At 29.6% G+C, this 20,578-nt stretch overlaps 1 pseudogene; it reads left to right on the forward strand.

The window, feature by feature from the left end:
• The first annotated feature begins 2,337 nt into the window (after positions 1 to 2,337).
• Positions 2,338 to 20,578, forward strand: part of LOC120072107 — a 22,030-nt pseudogene continuing 3,789 nt past the window's right edge.

The following is a 20,578-nucleotide window of genomic DNA, read 5'->3' on the forward strand; positions in this document are numbered from 1 at the left end:
TTGATTAAGTTTTAGTAAGATTAACATATTTCATATTTTGTTGAACTTAGACTTGTGTGCTACTACTTAGTTGTGGAAATGAGTGTTGCATGCATAGAAATTTTTTTATTATTTGTAGATAAGATTGGACTTCCAATATTCTCTTCTACTTATTGATTCCTATATTAGTCTTCTATTAAAGGTGCACTTTGATTGCCTTTATAGAGGGATTACAACTGTGTCAAGTCGCTTTCGCTTGAAAGTTGTGAAAGTTGTGAAAGTTGGGGAAAAGTTATATGCATTCTTCTATTTTAAAGTTTAGCATATGCTTGATTTATTGATAATATTCTTCCTCTTTATTATATTTTCTCAAATCTCTCCCATCTTCTTTCGTTTTGCAGCGAAAGGTAATTGTTTTTCCTGAGGCTGAATATGGTCAAAAGAGAATGAATGAAATCCTAGTAAGTCCCTAAATTTAAGTTGCATATATTTTTAAGTTTCGAATATGATATTTTTCCATTGCATAAAGTAAGCCAATCATGTACATTTCCTTGTGCATGATTTTTTGTCATTGTTCTATTATTACTATATTTTGAAATTTGATGTTATCGCCATTTATTCTATTTTGTAGGTTGACTTGCTTAAACATGGCTTGACTGATCCTTAGTTCTCGATCTTTAGACTTCAAAGCTCAATGTATAGATTAAATAATGCACTTTGTTGAGAAGTTACTTATTAAATAATTTGTCACTTTTATGTTTGTCAAAAGTTGAGTTTTGTATGCAAAGCAATAGTTGAGATTATATTTTGTGCATGATATGAAAGAGAAATATTGTTGTAATTTGTGAGGAGTGTTCATATGAATGGTCATAGTTGAACATATGGATTTTAGTGAATATATTGAGTTGATAGATCTTAAATGTATAATATTTATTTAGTTAATATAATTGTATTGTTGGAATACAAGGCAGAAAATTAGAATATCAATTAGAGCATTTAATTGAAGAAAAAAGACATATACTTGACAAATAAAAAACGTCAAGAGTTATCATATATGATATGTAATTAATGTCAAGAATCAATAAACTTGAGATACCATCAATGTTAAGTGTATTATCTTTCTTGACATGGAAATTATATCAAGAAACATTTGTCTTGACGTTTTTTCGGAATCAAATTATCACATTATACTTGAAAGTCAAATACTCAATGCTTTTATAAGCGTTAGGTATACCCTTTACTTGACATTGAAAAAACATCACGTAATTCAATTTCTGTAGTAGTGTTAAATGCTACTCTCTATTAGTGATAGACCACGAAAGACAGCGATAGACTTCTGTCAATCGTGGTCTATCGCTCATTGATAGAAATCTACCATGCTCTATCATTGATAGATAGTGATATTTTACTATATTTAAAATATTTTTAGTAGTTTTACCACTTAAAATAATTACTTTAATTAGAAAGATAGCATTTAAGTTTTAGCACAATATATGAAGAACTAATGTCAAGCAGAAAAGAAAAAAACATCTTTGTCTTTTCATTGAAGTATAGATTTAGATCTCAAATTTTCGTTAGTGAAAAAGTAGTATATCAATTTAAAAATGTATATTTTAAACTATCTATATTTATTAGTACTAAATACATATTATTATTATTATTTTAATTAAAAATAATGATCATAGTATGTAATAAATTCAAATAACATGGTAAATACTAAAAGATCTAAAGGAAAACAATGAAAAATTGTTAATTTATTTTTAAGTATAACAATATAAAGATTTGAACCTCTAACATTGAAGGAAATAATTCATGTCGATTACTGTCGAGTTATATATTACATAAATATAGGATTTCATTTCAAAACCAATTGACAATTAGAGAAGTAATCCATACATCTTATAAAGATTGTGAGATTTCTTTATTTTTTCAATAAAGGATCCTCAACATACTGCGACCGCGAAATAGTGCCTCTTTAGGTTCACCATTTTATAGATCGGGATCCATGCTCACCTTGAGAACCAAAAAAAAAATGTTAGTTAAGTATTGTAAGCAATCTTTGTTTAAAAGAAAAAAAATTGAAAGTAATTAAGATAGATATTTCTAAATGGAATCACAAACTCAGTGACACACCACTCTTATTCCCCATTCATTATGCCAAGCAGTCCCCCTACATGATTAGTGTGATTTCAAAATCAGAAATCAGTTTTTACAAACCATTTTTTTTCTACGTTCAAATTAATTTCTTTATTTTTTTTTCATATTACTTACTCTCTCACAACTTACTTCTCATACTCTTTCTATATAAAGCCAATTAGGGTTGGAAGATATCAACATCAAATTAACCAAAACATAGTGATGGGTTTCAAAGATATGTGTAGTGTCTTCTTCTTTGCCCTTTTTCTTCTTATCATTTTACTTTTCTCTGAGGCTGTGGTTGCTGTTGAACCAACCCATCCCATTGGCACTATAAGAAGAAGCAACTTTCCTAAAGGCTTTGTTTTTGGTTCTTCCTCTTCTGCTTATCAGGTCAATATATTAATTAAAGTGTTATATTTTCAAATTGTTTTTCCTTCAAGTTCATGAGGGATTATTTTTGTTGTTTAGTATGAAGGTGCTGCTTTTGTGTATGGGAAAGGACCAAGTATTTTGGATACCTACACTCATCAGCATCCTGGTTCAATTCTTTCACTCTCTTTTAATGAAAATGAATAGTACTAATAAAAAAAAAATAATACATGTTTATTCTTCTGAAATTGTAGAGAGAATTGCTGATAAAAGTAATGGAGATATAGCTGTTGATCAATACCATCATTACAAGGTTTGTGAGATAAATGAGAATAAAATAGAATTAGAAGATAAAAGTTATTTGTACCAGTTTGATACCCATTTCATTTTTATTATTTATGCTTGTTTTTTTTTTTTCCTAAGTTGAGTGTCACTTTTATTAAAGAAGCATTTGAGTTCTTGGTAAAGTCTGAAAACCAAAAAAGGTTTTTTAAAAGTACTTTTTTAGGTCTTGGAAACGAATGATTTTTAATCTTTTATTTTTGAAAATAAGTTTATTTTTTTTCAATTTTTTACCATGATTTTCTTAGAGGTAGAAGTATTGAATTATTTGCAATATTCTAAAAACAAAATCCAGTTTTTAGAATTTTTTTTTTTCAAAGTTTCCAAAATTTGATTTAGTTTTTGAAAACATAGGTAAAAGGCTTGGTAAATAATTCGTGGCTTCCGTTCACAAATAAAAAAATTTAGAGATGAAAGAGATGTTTATAAATTAAAATTTCAAAAACTAAAAATTAAAAACCAAATACTTATCGATGGTATATTTTGGTTTACTTTGGAAATTTAAATGAATCAATTACACCAAATCAAAGTACTTTTGTTCTCACACAATCCCCAACCTTTTTTTTTCTTTCTCCAAACATACCTCCCACACTCCCCTTTCTCCCTCTCACCCATAATTTATCATCTTGTCTCCTTATAGCTCAAAGACACAATACTATCACTTATAAAACAGATTATGTTGAAGTAAGATTGTACCAATAATTTGGATCTTCATTAGAGTAATGATTTTAAAACGCATTCTAGTTTATAAATTTTTCGTGTTAGTTTTAATGTATATCATAATCAAATGAATATATTTTGCTATATTTGAAAAAGTTTTTATAAATTTTAGGTTGTTTCATCTTAAAATGTTTCACTCGCACCTCCACTAATCCATCAAATAGACATAATGAAACATATTTGCATTAATAGATGCACCATCCTAACGAGTCTATATCCATATTAGCTCTATCTCAATATTAATAGTTAATTTCTAGTTATGTCTACTAAGCAACATCGACTTTGTTTATCGATAGTTCATTTTAAGAGTTTGAGTTGATATTGTTATTCTTGAATCTTATACTATTCTCTTTCCTTCATAATCATACTTTGTTATTTTTGAATGTTGGAATTTATTTTTCCTCTTGGAAATAACATAAAAGAAAATTATGTTTTTTGGAAAATTTTCAGAGCTAGATAGGAAAAATGTCAAACTATTTAAATAGCAAAAAAATACGGATAGATTCTGATAGACTTCTATCCCCGTCTTTTAGTTTCCATCAATGATAGATACATAGAAATTGATAAACTTCTATTAATCTCTATTAGAAAAAATTAAAATTTTGCTATCTTGTGTAAATAGTTTCCTTTATTTTTGTATTTTTTGAAATTTTTTTTGTCACCTTGTACAAATTCATTGTTTGTTTATAAATGGTTTTGTTTTACATGAATTTCATTTAAAGAAAATTTTCGGAATCTCGGAATGCCTGACACTTTAAATTTCTGAGGCGAGAAATCAATCTTTTGAAATTCTAACATTCAATTTTGCTATGTTTTATTTAATGTTTTCTTAAACAAAACAGAATAATCTTTTGAAATTTATTTTAATGAAGACTTATTTTTAAGAAATTGTAATATGGAAATTGTTTGCAAAAATAGTTTCATTAAAAATAGGATAAAAGGTATTTCAAAAACATAAAAAAGGATAAAAGGACTTTCACAAATAACATTTCAAAATCGAAATTCTGAATTTTTCTAAAATTTCTTTCATAAAAATTTCTTCCCTTAAAATAATAAAGGTAATATTTAAAGAAAAAAAACTAACGAGTTGAAATAATTTTGATTTCATAATTAAAAAGAATATTTCCTTTTAACAAAGTGATAAAGACTTTTTACTTCATTACTTAGCTTTCAAATAAAAGAAAATAAGTCAATCTATATTTATCAGTGATAACCACGATATATCACAATAGATATCTATCAATGTTAGTGATAGATGTATAATACGGTTTATCACCAATAGACATTAACAATTTGATATAATTAAAAATATTTTCAACAATTTTATCATTTAAAATAATTACACCCTACATTTGATGAATAAGCCATTAAAAAAAATACACCCACACTAAGTTATTTTTTTATTATGGTTTTTCAACGCCTCTAAGGTGATGAATCTAGGATGTCAGATTAAATTCAAACAAATATTGAATGTGGTTGATTATTTAAAAATTGACCTACAGTTCTTCATGCAGGAAGATATTGGTATTATGAAACATATAGGTAATATCAATCTCCTGGCCAAGAATTTTGCCAAGGGATTAAAGATCAAATATCTATTGAAATTTATTATATGTCACAATACAAGACTTTAATTAATTGTGATGAAATGGACTCATTTTTCTAATTCACACGTAACAGTTCTATTTCTATGATTCACCTCAATTATCTAAAAGTTGATGGTTCAATCACAATTTTTTAGTGGTTGAATCCAAAAAATAGAGAATAAAAAACTATTGATATGTAGAGATAAATTTATGACTTTATTTATTAATTAATTATCAAAATTTTATTTTAATTTTCCAAAATTTTAATTCAAATGTTTTGCTTTCTTATAAATGTAGAGGGAAAACTTAGTGGTGGAGTGAATAAGGAAGGAATTCAGTACTACAACAATCTTACCAATGAGCTCCTTACAAATGGTTGGTATTTTATTTGTGATAAATACCATTAAATTCTTGGATAATTATTTTAAATGATAATCTATTTTAAAATATTTTCAAGTATAGCAAAATGTCATTGTCTATGATAGTGACAGACAGCGATAAATCGCGATAAACTTCTATCGTAGTTTATCTCTGGTAAATAGTGATATTTTGCTATATTTATAAATAGTTTATCCAATTTTCTAAATTTGAAAGTACCCTTGATTCTTTTAAAATTTTTGAAAAATCATTCCATCAATAAATCTTGTGATTGTGATTTTATCAATGTTGACACTTTTAATTTGTAGGTATCCAGCCCTATGTTACACTTTTCCATTGGGATCTTCCCCAAGCTTTAGAAGATGAATATCAAGGCTTTTTGAGTAGTCAAGTTATGTAAGTAAAAGAAAAGTGGAAGTGAAGATTAAAATATGGTTAAAGACAAATGAATAATTAAGGATAATTTTTTTTAGTTTAGTCACATATAATAAATGTATAATTAAAAATGTTATTTAGTTAATAATTCAAATTTAATTAATAAAATGTTTAATGAATGTTAAATTAAATGAAATAACTAATATCGATACACAATTTGATTTGTAATTTTTATTTTAATGATTTTTATTTTGTAATTTACTTCTTATATGACATATAATATGTATTAGTAACACAAACTTCACACATAATATGTATTAAGAACGAAGAGCTATGTGGTTTAAATCTCTCCCCTTTTATTTTATTAAGAAAAAAAAAAAAGTTCTTAAATTACTATATTTGTAAATAATTCATTATAATATTAGAATGCCTTAATTAGGACAACAGTAATGTTTCTCACTCGATTTTAATGATTTTGTTGTAGATTCAACCACTATATATTTTGCATTGTCTTTTTTATATATTCAGAAGTTACTGTTCATTTTAAAAATATTACTAGAGTTTTACCCAATTTTTCAAGAAGGAAAAAAAATATTAGAAGAGAACGATATTTCTTAGAAACAAGATCATTATTCAGATGTATGATGGATTTGCAAAAAAAGAAACAAATGCTTGGAGGAAAATAAAATAATTGCAAAAATTAATTGCGGAGATGATTTTCGAGACTATGTTGACCTTTGCTTCAAGGAGTTTGGAGATAGAGTAAAACATTGGATCACCTTTAACGAACAATGCATCTTTGTCATAAATGATTATACAACAGGAGATTTTGCACTAGGAAGATGCTCTCCTTCTATACTACCTGGCTGTTTTGGTGGAGATTCTGCAATTGAACCATACGTTGTTGGTCACCACAAAATTCTTGCCCATGCTGCCGCTGTTAAACTTTACAAGACTAAATATCAGATTTTATCTCGTCGTTGGCAACAATGAATATTTGCTTCATAATAGACTAATCAAATTGAAAAAATAAGAACATCTAAATCTATTTTTCCACATGTCAGACACCATGTTAGAACAAGTTGAATAATAATATACTAACAAAGTAAATAATAAAGAAGATAGAGCATTGAGAACGATAGTCCAGTTTAGTGTAATGTTATTTACATCTAAAGGTAGTATGCCTAGTGAAAATAAACTTCACTAGAGAAAAATTTCAGCAACTGCAATGTAGTACTTATTTATGAGAGACTCATTGCAATAACTCACGAAAAGCCAACTCTTAGATTCAACTTAGGCTCCCCTAAGTTTGAGATCCATTCACTTCCTATAAAAGCTCTTTGTTTGATGAACGTTTGAGATCCCCTCAAACTATCTCACTTAGGCTCCCCTAAGTAAGAAGTCCTCACAAATCTTCTCAACAGGTATTGTGAGTAACAGAAAGTCTTAGGTATTGTAAATAACACTATTACATGAAGTAGTGAATACGACGCCTTATAGATTGGTCTGAATGATGATGGGCTATAAAACACTAAATCTTGAAATAGTACGACAGTCACAAACTCGTGAAGAATACAGATCTCCTTTTCGACATAAGAAACTCATCACTAGAGCATTAACATAATCTTCATAAAGTGGCTAACCCTAAATACAGAAAAACTATCCAAATGTGTAGAGGCACTGCAAATCATAACTCATAACAAAAAGCAACCTTTGGTGAAAGCCGAAAGGAAAGCAGCCGCAAACTACAACAAAAATGAATAGAGATGTAAAGTTTGATTTAAAAGAGACCTAAACACTTTATCTTCAACCAATTATTCATGTGGGATTTTGTAGGCACAAAAAGGTGAGATTGGAGTCACATTATATTCGGAATGGCATGTCCCATATTCAAATAGTGAGGTTGACAAAAACGCTACAAGTCGAGCTCTTGATTTTTCTCTTAGTTGGTATGTAAATTCATCTATATGAATTCATTATTATCTTCAAAATTTCTAAATCTTGTATTATATTATGATCTCTTAACATTTTCACTAAAGTTTTTGCCTAAAATTGATGAAATAGGTTCTTGCATCCACTCGTGTATGGAGATTATCCAGCCTCCATGAGAGCTCGTGTGAAGGAGAGATTACCTAAATTCACAAAGAGAGAAATTCGTTTGATATTGAAATCCTTTGATTTTATTGGAATAAACTACTATACAGCTAGTTATGCAAAAGAACACTCCAATTCTTATTCGGAAGTACCATGCCCCTTGACAGATTTTCATGCCATTTTTACATGTATGCATATTAAATTAATCAAAATCCAGTGCATTTTGAAACTTATGTAGAATGTTTATGAAGTTTATTTTTTAATATATTAAATATAGTTTTAAATTAAAATTGAAAAGCTATTTCAAGTTAAACTAAAAGAAGAAGTATCTTTTATGTTAAAATAGCTATCCCAAAAATTGAAATTTAAATTCATGGATACAACCATTAGGATTTTTTTCTCATAAAAATACACTAATCTTTAAAAACCCTGTTTAGTAGTTATTTGTTTTTTTTAGTTTTTAGCTTTTGAAAATTGAGCATATAAACATCTTTTTTACTGTCAAAGTGAGCTTACCTCAATAGTAATTGACACGATCTTCATCCCTACACGTGGAAGGTTCGATTTCTCATCTCTGCAGTTGTATGTTCTACTCAAAAGAAAAAAAAAACATCCCTTGCCCCTCTAAAGTTTTTGTTTAGTTATCTACTTTCTACATATATGTTCAAATACTAAACCATGTTTTGAAAACTAAAAAAAGTAGTTTTTAAAAAATTATTTTTAATCTTATTATTTATTTTTTTTAAAAAAAAGTTGACTAAAAATTTAAGTATTTTATTTAAGAAAAATAAAATTATTGTAACAAATGAGAGAAAATAGGCTTACTTTTCAAACATCAAAATTTAAAAACTAAATGATTACCAAATAAAGTCTAAATATCTTTAATTTAACTTTTTGTAACGTTTTTTATATTGGAGCTGAAAGTGATGGAATCTTAATTGGTCCGAAGGTAATTAATATGCAAACTTCTCTCTTTATAAGGACTAATATTAACAATATTGTGCATATCTGAACTAATATTTTTTGTTTGTTTAAATTAATTCATTTTTTCTTCTAATCAAATAATTTGTTTCTTATTCTCTTTTCAATTTTTTTTAGGTGAATGCATCATCTTGGATTGCCGTTTATCCTCAAGGTTTGAGAGATTTGTTGATATATACAAAGCATAATTATAACAATCCAATCATCTACATCACACAAAATGGTAACATAATTTCACTTTTTGTATGTATGTGTCTAGATATATACATATATACACATCATATTGAAATACCATATTCATTAACAAATTATATATTACAGGGGTCTTTGACTATGATGATCCTGATATTCAGACATTACTAAGAGATGAGAGTAGAGTGACATATTATCATAGTCATCTCAATTCACTACACGAATCAATCAAGTAAGTAGCTACAATTAGTAAATTTGTACAAAATAGTTGTATAATGAGTTCAAGTTTTTTCCTTTAGCAATTTTCTTATCGATATTTCTATATTTTATTTTCTAATTATTAGTTTTTAATAACTACTTTAGGAGCTATTTAGTTTTAACTAAATTATATTGCATTCTAACCAAATTGTCCTAACAATATTTTGAAAACTATTTTAGGGTCAGTGTTAGAGTAAAAGGATATTTTGCATAGTCGTTTCTGGATGTACAAGAATGGTCAAATGGATATACCTTGCGTTTTGGTCTTGTCCATGTTGATTTCAAGAACTAATTGAAGAGAACCATAAAAGACTCCGCAAAGTGGATGCATAGTTTCCTAAGTACTTGAAGATCATTCACAAATCCCTCCAAGGTATTTGCTTTAATCTTATTCTAATGTTAGTTTTGTTTTTTTCTTTTATCAAAACATCAAGTAGAAGCTACTAAATAAATTTGTAATGATAAGACCTTATTATGTCTTAAAGACAAGTTTGTTATCATTTGTCAATAAAATAAATTATTGTTGTTATATATTTACTTTTACCCTTGTCTATAATTTACCTCATGCACATAATATTTTAATTAATTTAGATATTTTTTATTTTATTTTATAATACGTCAATTCAGGTTTGGAATTGTATGGATGAAAACTACAATTCAGTTATTAAAATAAACATAATATAATATATAATTATGTAAAATAAATAAATAAAATAACAAAGAATGGATTTCTCAACTTTGTTCAACTTTTTTGGATTGATCAACTATTTATAGGCAATTTAGCAAGTAGGAGGTGGATTACATGGACACTAACAGTATGTAATCTTGAGATACATGGGCAACACATTTGGTAATGGATAAGTGACACATGGCCAATGGACACTAATAATGGGTATCTACATTATACCTAATTTAACATATTTATCATACTCTCCTTAGATGCCCATTATATATGAAATATGTTTCGTTAAAACCTTATTAAGAAAAAACTCGCTGGGAAAAAAATTTCAACGAAGAAAAAAGAGTACATAGTTCATATATTCTAATACTCTTAAAAGTATATTTACTCTTCTTCATGGAAACATCGCTTGAGATCTCTGAGCAGCCACATCTCAATGTTGTGCACCAGTTTTTCAAAGATTGTGATAGGTAATGCATTTGTAAATAAATTTATCAGGTTATCTTTCGAACAAATTTGTTGTACAGTGATATTGTCATTTTCTTTAAGATCATGAGTGTAGAAAAGTTTCAGTAAAATATGTTTTGTTCTATCTTCTTAAATATATCCTCTTTTGATTTGGGATATTTATGTTGGGCTATCTTCGTATAATATCGTTGGAAGATTTTTATTAGAAGACAAACCATATGTTTCACGAATGTGATGAGTCATTGATCTTAGCTATACACATTCTCAATTAGTCTCATGAATTGCAAGAATTTCAGCACGATTTGAGGAAGTGATTGTTATGGTCTGTTTCACCGATCGCCATGATATAGCAGTTTCTCAACATGTGAACATATAACATGTTTGAGATCTACCTTTGTGTGGACCAGATAAATATCTAAAGTCTGCATAACCAACTAGATTAAAATTTGATTTATTTGAATAAAACAAACCCATGTTGATCGTTCCTCGAAGATAATGGAGTATATGCTTAATTTTGTTCTAATGTCTTCTTTTTTAGAAGAACTATATTTTGCCAATAAATTTATCGAAAGCGCAATATCCGGTCTTATATTATTAGCAAGATACATAAATACACAAATTGTACTAAGATATTGTCTTTCAGGATCAAGAAATTCTTCATTATCATCTCGAGGTCGAAATATATCTTTCTTCACATCTAGTGAATGAACTTCCTTTGGAATGTCTAATGGATGTGCCTTGTCCATACAAAATCTTTTCAAAACTTTTCTTGTATAAGTTGACTTATGACAATATCCCATCTGCTAAATACTCAATTTGCAAGCCTAGGAAAAATTTTGTTTTTCCGAGATCTTTCATCTCAAATTCTTTTTTATGATATTCTATTTCCTTTGAAAGCTTTTTAGGAGTCCCAATTATATTTAAGTCATCAACATATACAGTTATAATAGAAAATCTTGACTGTAATTTCTTTATAAAAACACATGGAAATATTGGATTGTTTTGATATCTTTCCTTCAACAAATATCCACTCAGGCGATTTTACCACATTTGTCTTGATTGTTTCAATCCATATAGCGATCTTTGTAACTTTATTGAATACAATTCCCAGGAATTTGATTTATATGTTTTAGGTATCTTAAATCCTTATGGGATTCTCATATAAATATCATTATCAAGAGATCCATATTAATATGTTGTGACTACATCCATTAGATGCATATCCAAACATTCATACACAATCAGACCAATTAAATATCTTAATGAAATTGCATCCACCATTGGAGAATACGTCTCCTTATAATAAATATGATGCCTTTATGAAAAACCTTGTACCACTAGTCTTGCTTTATATCTTGCGACCTCATTATTTTCATTTCTTTTCCTCATAAATACTCATTTGTATCTCACAGGTTTGACACCTTTTGGTATTCGAACTACTGGTAAAAAAAACCTGACGTTTTGAAAGAGAGTTTAATTCTGTCTCGATTGCTTCTTTGCACTGAAGCCAATCTTTTCTATTTCGACATTCTTCAACATATTTCAGTTCAGAATCCTCATTTTTAGATATAATATCAAGAGCAACATTATACGCAAAAAATGTTGTTAATAACTACATGAGTTTGGTTCAATACTTTTCCTGCCATTATTATCTCTATGTATTCTACATTCCTCATTAGTCATATCATGAATTTCTTTATGGGTATTTATATCCTCATTTAAGTATTCTTGACTATTAATAATTTTTCTATTTCGAGGATTTTTATCTTTGGAATCGAATGGTCTACCATGCTTTTGTTGTGTTCTAGACTCATTAGTGACAACTTGTTTTGTTTGGATATCAATTTTTAGTGGAACATTTGTAGTTGGTTTATGTGACTTAGTTACTTTCTTTACATCTATAAATTCATCTTGTAACTGATTTGTTATATTTTTTAAATGAATTATCTTTTGAACTTCAAGTTCACATTAATCTGTATTTGGATTTAAATGAGAAAAACGTGATGCATTCCATATAATTTCTTTTTCTAACTTCTTAATTCCTCCTCCTAATATTGGAAAATTTTTCTCATTAATATGACAATCAAAAAATCGTACAGTAAATACATCACTCGTCAGGGTTCAAGATATTTGATAATTCATGGGGAATCATATCCAATATATATTCCTAACCTCCTTTGAGAACCCATCTTAGTAAGTTGTGGTGGAGCAATTATAAGACGTACTGCACATCAAACAATTCTCAAATAGGGAATATTTGGCTCATGGCCATAAGCTAATTCTAATGACGAATACTTATAATAAGATACTAAACTAATGCGTACAAGTGACGTTGCATACAAAATAGTATATCCCCATACAGATGTATGAAGCTTAACTCGCATCAGAAATAGTCTAGCAATTAATTGCAAAAAATTTATGAATGATTCTACTAAATCATTTTATGTATGAACATGAGATACATGATGTTCAACACTTATCCTAACTTTCATATAATAATTATCAAAAGCTTGGGATGTAAATTCATCATTATTATCAACACGAATGGTCTGAATTGTATAATTAGAAAATTGTGCTCTTAACTTAATTATTTGAGCAAATAATCTTGGAAATGCAAGATTTCGACTTGATAATAATCACACGTATGACCATCTGCTGGATGCATCTCTTACCATAAAATATCTAAATGGTCCACTTGGTGGGTTGATAGGTCCACATATATCACCATGTTTTCGTTCAAAAAATGTAGGTGATTCAGTCCCTACTTTGACTAGTGATGATCTAATGATTAATTTTCCTTGAGAGCAAGCATCGCATGATAATTCATTAGATTGAAGAAACTTTTGGCATTTCAATGGATATCCTATTTGAAATTTCAATAATAGTTGTCATCATTATAGACCCAGAATGACCTAATTTGTCATGCCAAATTGTAAATATGTCTGAATTCATGATCTTCACGTTCATTGTTGCATATGTTTCAATTACTCGTTTATGAGTATAATATAATCCAGAAGATAAAGCAGGTAACTCTTCCAATATACATTTTTCATATGAGACAGTAGACATGATATAAAGATACTCCATATTATTTTTTCTATCAGTCTCAGTATGATAACCATTACAATGTATATATTTAAAACTAGGTAGATTTCTCTTTGATTGATTAGAGAACAATGTATTGTCAATTGTAAAATTTGTTCCTCTAGCAAAATAATATTTGTTTTTCCAATCCTTCAATTAGATTTACATAACCTGATATTGTGTTGACTTTTGCTTCCAGCATTGTTAGTTTGGAAAAATATTTTCTACTTGTAAGTATTGTATATGTAGTTGCACTGTGTACTAGACATAAATCATCTTTACTCACTCTTTAGTCAGCCAACATATCAAAATGATCCATGTTTCTTTACTAAAAGAAAATAATTACAATAAGATAAACAACATTTAGAATGTACAGAGGTTAACATCTACTGAGAGAGGGAAAACATGAAGATGAATAAAAAAACAACATTAAGTCTAGATATTTTCAAAGTCAGAGGAAACATTTGATGTTCCATCAATTCTGTCCATTTTTTCTTCAGAAGATTCAAAGAAGTCCGCCACATCTATATTTGTTATATGGGATGGATCAAATATGTCATTATCTTGGTATGAAAAATTTGCTTCCACATTTTTTTCTTTTTTCTTCAGGGATGATTGATTGAGATCAATTAAGTGTTTTTGACGTACGATAGGTATGTGACCAATGCCTAGTCATTCTGCATTGAAAGCATTTATTTTGAATACCTTTTTAACTCTTATCTTGTGGAGCTTTCCATTTGGGATCATCATTTTGTGTGGTTCTTTTAAAAATTGAATGATTAGAACGACCACCACGAAAATAATAATTATTTCTTCCTTTGCTATGGTCATGACCTCGACCACGATTATTATTAAACTTCACAGCATTCACGTCAAGGAATGGTGTCATCCCGGTTGGTCGAGATTCATGACTTTTCATCAATAACTCCTTATTTTGTTCGGCCACGGGAAGATGTAAAATTAGTTCAGAATATTGTTTAGAACCTTTATCTCGATATTGCTGCTGGAAGAACATATTTGAGACATGAAATGTAGAGAATGTCTTTTCGAAATATCAACATCAATAATTTTCTCTCTGCATAGCAACAGTTTCAAACTGATTTTAAATAATGCAGAGTTGTAATCAATTACTAATTTGAAATCTTGTGGTCTCAAGTGCATCTACTCATAACGAGCTTTAGGAAGAATAACTGTTTTTTGATGATCCTACATCTCTTTCAAAATTTTCCACAAGATACAGGGATCTTTTATTGTAAGATACTCTATATCCAATTCCTTGTAGAGATGATGACGAAGGAAAATCATAACTTTTGCTTTGTCCTGACTGAATTCAAGGCATCCAAGTGGATTTCAACATGAAGTACCCATGACAAATAATTACATCATTAATATCAAAGGCAACAAATTCTAATTTTGTGAGATTTTTCATGGCAGCACTATCATAAAATATTGTATTTATATTAGCAATTTAATAGATATTAAATATGCAAATTAATTTTAGAACTATTAATTATAACGAAAATGAAAATACTTACATACTTTTAGTAAGCAAAACGATAGAAGCTCGTGCTGATAATGTGTTGTGAATTTGACGGTGCACAACGAGAACACGAATATGAAGAAAATATAATATAATGATAATATATAATAAAATATATAAATATGTAAAATAAATAAATAACAAAAAGTAAATAAAATAACAGAGAATGGATTTCTCCACTTTCTACAATCTTTTTGGATTGATCACGAATATATATGTGTCTTTCAAAACCCACCCAATGCCACTCTTTATAAGAACTTTGGCGAGTAGGAGGTGGATTACATGGACACTTATAGTGTATAATCTTGAGACACATGGACAATACATGGGGTAATCGATAAGTGACACATGGTCAATGGGCACTAATAATGGGCGTATACATTACACCTAATTTAACATATTTACAATAAGAAGCTACTTTTTTTTTTTTTTTTTTTACTTTTTTGAAAAAAATATTTTCTTTTTTTTAAGACGTCAAGTTGATATTGACACGAATATCTAAATTGTGCATTAAAGTATATTAGGATTTATTTAAATTATTATTTTTCTTGTATCTTTTCCTTATTTAGTTTTTCCTTTTCAGTATTTTTCCTTTTCAGTTTCTTTCATTTGTTGGCTCTATTAGTGTCTATTTATGCGCTTTTGTAATGTATTCTAATTAAGCTAACTATTCAAATAATATATGAAATTAAGCCTTAGGGGTTTGTCTTATGAAGCTCTAGCCATCATAGCCATGTCCAATCTCTGCCTCCATCAATCGATCATCGACTAAGGTATACCATCGTCTGTTACCAAGAGAGACTAATGCATTTAGATTTTAAACTACATCTGCCTCTGTCATTGATTTTGTTTCATTTTCAAATCTTCATTTGTAAATCCCTGTTTTTGTTTTCATATCTTTTAGGGTCTCTGTTCCATTTTCAAATCAATAGTTCATGAGTTCTGTTTTAGATCTCTCTATGAGGATCTCTGTTTCTAACTTAGTAGTTCTTCGCGTTTTAGTTCTTCATGGGTTCTATTTTTAACCAAGAAGTTCTCTGTGTTTTAGTTTGTTTTGTTTCTTCTGTCTCTAACCAATAAGTTTTCTGTGCTTTAGTTCTTTGTGGATCTTTGTTTCCAACCTAGATCTGTTGTGATTTAATTCGGGAGTTTTCTTCAGTTTCCATCATTAACTTCAATTGATCGCTTCACAAAGTCAAGTTGATTGTTATTCTATCACCTTGAGTTTAAAGGAGGGTGTTAAAGTTAATAAGGGTTTACTCCAATTATTACTTTTCTTGTATCTTTTTCTTATCTAATTTTTCCTCTGATTAAGCTAATTACTCAAATAATATACAAAATCAATACCATGAATTAACTCATATATAAATTATGAAAATAGGAGAATGAGAAAAAACCAAGGTTGAAAATTTACTAATGTTTAAAATGATAGAGATAAATAAATTTAACTTTCATCAATCCAACACTTGCCACCGAGTCTAATATTTCGAACATGGAATATTATCTATGTATTATTTTATATCAATTGTTTTTAAAAGTTGAATTTTATATATAGAGAAGAAAAATATCATAATAAAAAACTTATTGAAAAGATTAAATTTAAATTTAAATATCATTTTGATTTTCAAACTTTCATTTTAGTCCCTATATACTCTTCGGGGCCACTACTATAAACTTTGATATAAACTATGGTCATTGATTGACTAAATGTGTATGAATGATAAAAAAGAATAAATATGGTCTAAGTAGAAACATACACTATTGATGAAGTAATAAATATTTGGTATTTCAACAGTCAAGTCCCACGAGACTTTTATGCAATTCAATTTTTCTGAGAAAGAGTTTTTTGATGAAAATTTAACCAAGGAGTAACTAATATATAAGTGATTTTGAGGTTGAGTGATGATAAAAGCAATTAACAAGAGTATTGAATAGGGATACAATTATCTTTCAACTAAAAGGACAATGTGCCTTGGGTTATGCGACTGCACCATATCTATACAATGACATAGTCATGGATAGAAAACTTCTCCTATTCAGTGTTGTATCAAGTTCTTTTGGAAGCTCTAAGTAGATAATGTGTATATTTCTATGGTTAGTTGGATCTTAGATTAATTCACATGAAATTTCTTTATCTCATAGTGTTCCTTATTTCTATGGCGACATGACAGTCATTGATGCCTTAAGGCAATCTCTCACTCTCCTAAACTTTTCCCAGGGTGATTCAACTTTCTAAAAATGAATCCTATCACTCCACACGTTTTCACAGGTAGGGATGACTTAGAGATCTTAACTTTCAAAGGAACTTTTGTCATTGAAGCTTTCTAACTAGGAAGGGCGAGATTTCATCAAATGAGGGCTGAATTTTGTTGATGGATCGTCCATCGTTGAAAAGAGAAGCTTTAATTTTCATCCTTTTATATTCCCAAATTGGTTGAAAATGGCCAAATTTCATGTTTTAAACAACCTTTCGTCAATTTTGGCATTGAGGAACGACTAAGGTTCAGGTACATAGAAAGCATGGACTACTGGACACGATTATGGAAATTAGGGTTTTGATGCGGGTGCATCATTTGGGCATCATCCGGGCCATTGTGAGTGAATCAAAACATATTTTTGCAAAACAGTTAAAATTTTTGTAGAAACCTATAAAATCAGTCCAAATCACTGTAAGTAAACTTTAGAAAGTTCAGAAAACACTTTTCTCATTCTACTCAATTTATACCATCCTGGGTCAAAATATCACATCAAGTTCCACTTTTACTAAAGAAAAAATACCAAAAAATATATAAAAAAAAATATGAATCAGCAATATAACCGAGGTTTTTTTGGATTAGCCTACATGTTTGCGACCATGGTCTATTCTAGTATAATCTATAACATATATATACTACGATTAATGTAAGTCATGGTCTATATTATAGACCATGACTAATGACAACCATGGTAATAGGTTCAAGGCATTCCAACAAATCTCCAACTTGACTTGAATTCTCTCACAGGTAACATACCAGATGCAACAAAACAACATTGTCAGATGTACCCAAACTTCTCCTTCATGCCTCAGAGTGTCCCATAAGGGACCACTAACAATTCAAAACATTCAGCAAGTCTAAGTAATGTTGGAACTTTCCATGTGGAACTGACTTGTTAAACATATCAGCAGGATTATCAGTAGTGCCAATTCTCATCACCTTAACCTTTTGCTCACTTCTCAAGATGTGATATCTTACATCTATGTTCTTGCTCCTCTCATGATGAACTTAATCCATGGCTATTCATAATACACTCGAACTACCATAATACATAATAGTTCGATAATGATGTAAGTCAAGATCACCAACCATCCCTCTCAACAAATTCCCACTTTAGCAGATTTCTTTCAAGGCCATGTACTTTGCTTCAATATCATACAAAGTAACTATAGATTGTGAACACATAATCAGTCATAGGTCTCCTAGCATCCTCAGGATAATCAGAATTAAAATAATCAGTCACTAAACACATTTTATCATTCCTATAAATGAAACCAACATCAAACAAGCCTCTAAGATAACGAAAATCTTAACAGCTTGCTAATGTTCCTTTCTAAGTTGACCCATGAACCTACATACAACACTAACAACATGAGGGAGATTAGACCTAGTGCAAACTATAACATACATAAAATTTTCCACTACACTAGAATATGGAACTCGAGACATATACTCCTCCTCAACTTCAAACTATGGTGAAAGTACATACGACAAATGAGCATTTACAATACTGGAGTATCTATAGGCTCAGCTGATGACATACCAAAGCTGGAGAATATTTTCTAAATATAGTCTTTCTATGACAGACGTATTTTGTTTTTATCTTTGTTTCTATAGATCTCCAAACCTAAAATTTTATGAGCAACACCCAAATCCTTCAAATCAAACTCTACATTGAAAAGATCCTTCAAGTTTTGAATATCAAACTTGGATTTCTCAGCTATGAGTTAAAGACTGCTTTGTTGTGATATACACAACAACCATACGAACTCTTGTTATAATCAAGTCCAACCATATAGATATCAAGACACTTGTACCACTGCCTTAAAGATAGGCGTGTGGCAGACGGTTTTTCGAACGAAGCTCGTTTGGTACCCAAACGAACCCCGGGGCCCCACGGGCTCACTTTTCGCTCTTGAACCTTCCAACACGGAAATGTGCAAAAATGGACCCAGGCATTAAAAACCATGAAAAAAAGGCGTGTGCCAGGAATTAGGCGACATCACGCTTGAAGATTGCAATCGCAAAGTCATGTGATCGTATGCGATCGTGAGAAGATGCTAAAAAAGGTGGCCGCATAAAGACTGCGCATCAAGGTGATAGCATAATAAATCATGATAGGACGGAAAGATGATGAAGGTCAAATCCGAATTTAGTTGACAAGTCGTTAAAGCCACACTGTAGCAAGTACACTCAACATTAATCGGAGCATCAGTGTAGGAGATTTAATGACCGCCCATCATTGCAATCATTAAAGAGAAAGGCTGCCTCACCTTGAACTCTATAAATACCGAAGGGCACCATTGTAAAAGGGTTATCAAGATATATACAAGTTAGAGAGCCGTTAGGTTATTCACATACATACTCACACTTATACTTAGAGGACGGAGACGAGCAAGGAGACGAGGAAGCCGAGAGATCATTCCCAGACAGACCGAGAGATTGCCGGAAAGCGTTCAAAGGAGAGAGGGCCAACACTTGCGAGAGCAAGAGTATACAACTGGAACAGAGTTGGAGTGAAAAAGAACAGTATAAAAGGCCACAGGAAGCAAGATATTGCGTACCGAGCTTCTTATCTTTCAATTCCATTTGTTATTTTGTATTCAGTACTTTATTTATAGAAAATGGAAATCACATTTCAAACTATGTTCAATCTCTCCATATTTCGCATGAGTAGCTAAATTTCTGAATGGGTTGAGAAGTAGTTAGCTAGCATGACTTAAGATTTGCATTTTATGCGATCATCTTGTCTTATGTATGCGTCATTCACCCTTCAGAGATACTTGAGAGAGTAGTCTAAAGATAGAATCTAGACTTGAGAGAGTCAGATTAGAACCGCATAAGCATGAAATAAAAACTTAGATATAAGTTCTATTGTTATTAATACATTGCATGCACCCTAGAAATAGGATATGATTATATGCGGTCACCTTGTTTTATGTGTGCATCATTAATCATCGCATAGACAAGAATAGAGGCTTAGACATAAGTCCTATCGACTTTTTTGTATACATCGCATGCATCCTAGAAATAGGAATTATGGCATTTGCATTGAGAGATGAAAGTTGTTATTTGTGTGTAGTATGATCGCATAACTTGTGCATAATCTTAGGAAGTGTTAGCTAAACCTCTTTTCAAC

Source organism: Benincasa hispida, chromosome 2 (assembly GCF_009727055.1).
Source record: "Benincasa hispida cultivar B227 chromosome 2, ASM972705v1, whole genome shotgun sequence".
Lineage (NCBI taxonomy): Eukaryota > Viridiplantae > Streptophyta > Magnoliopsida > Cucurbitales > Cucurbitaceae > Benincasa > Benincasa hispida.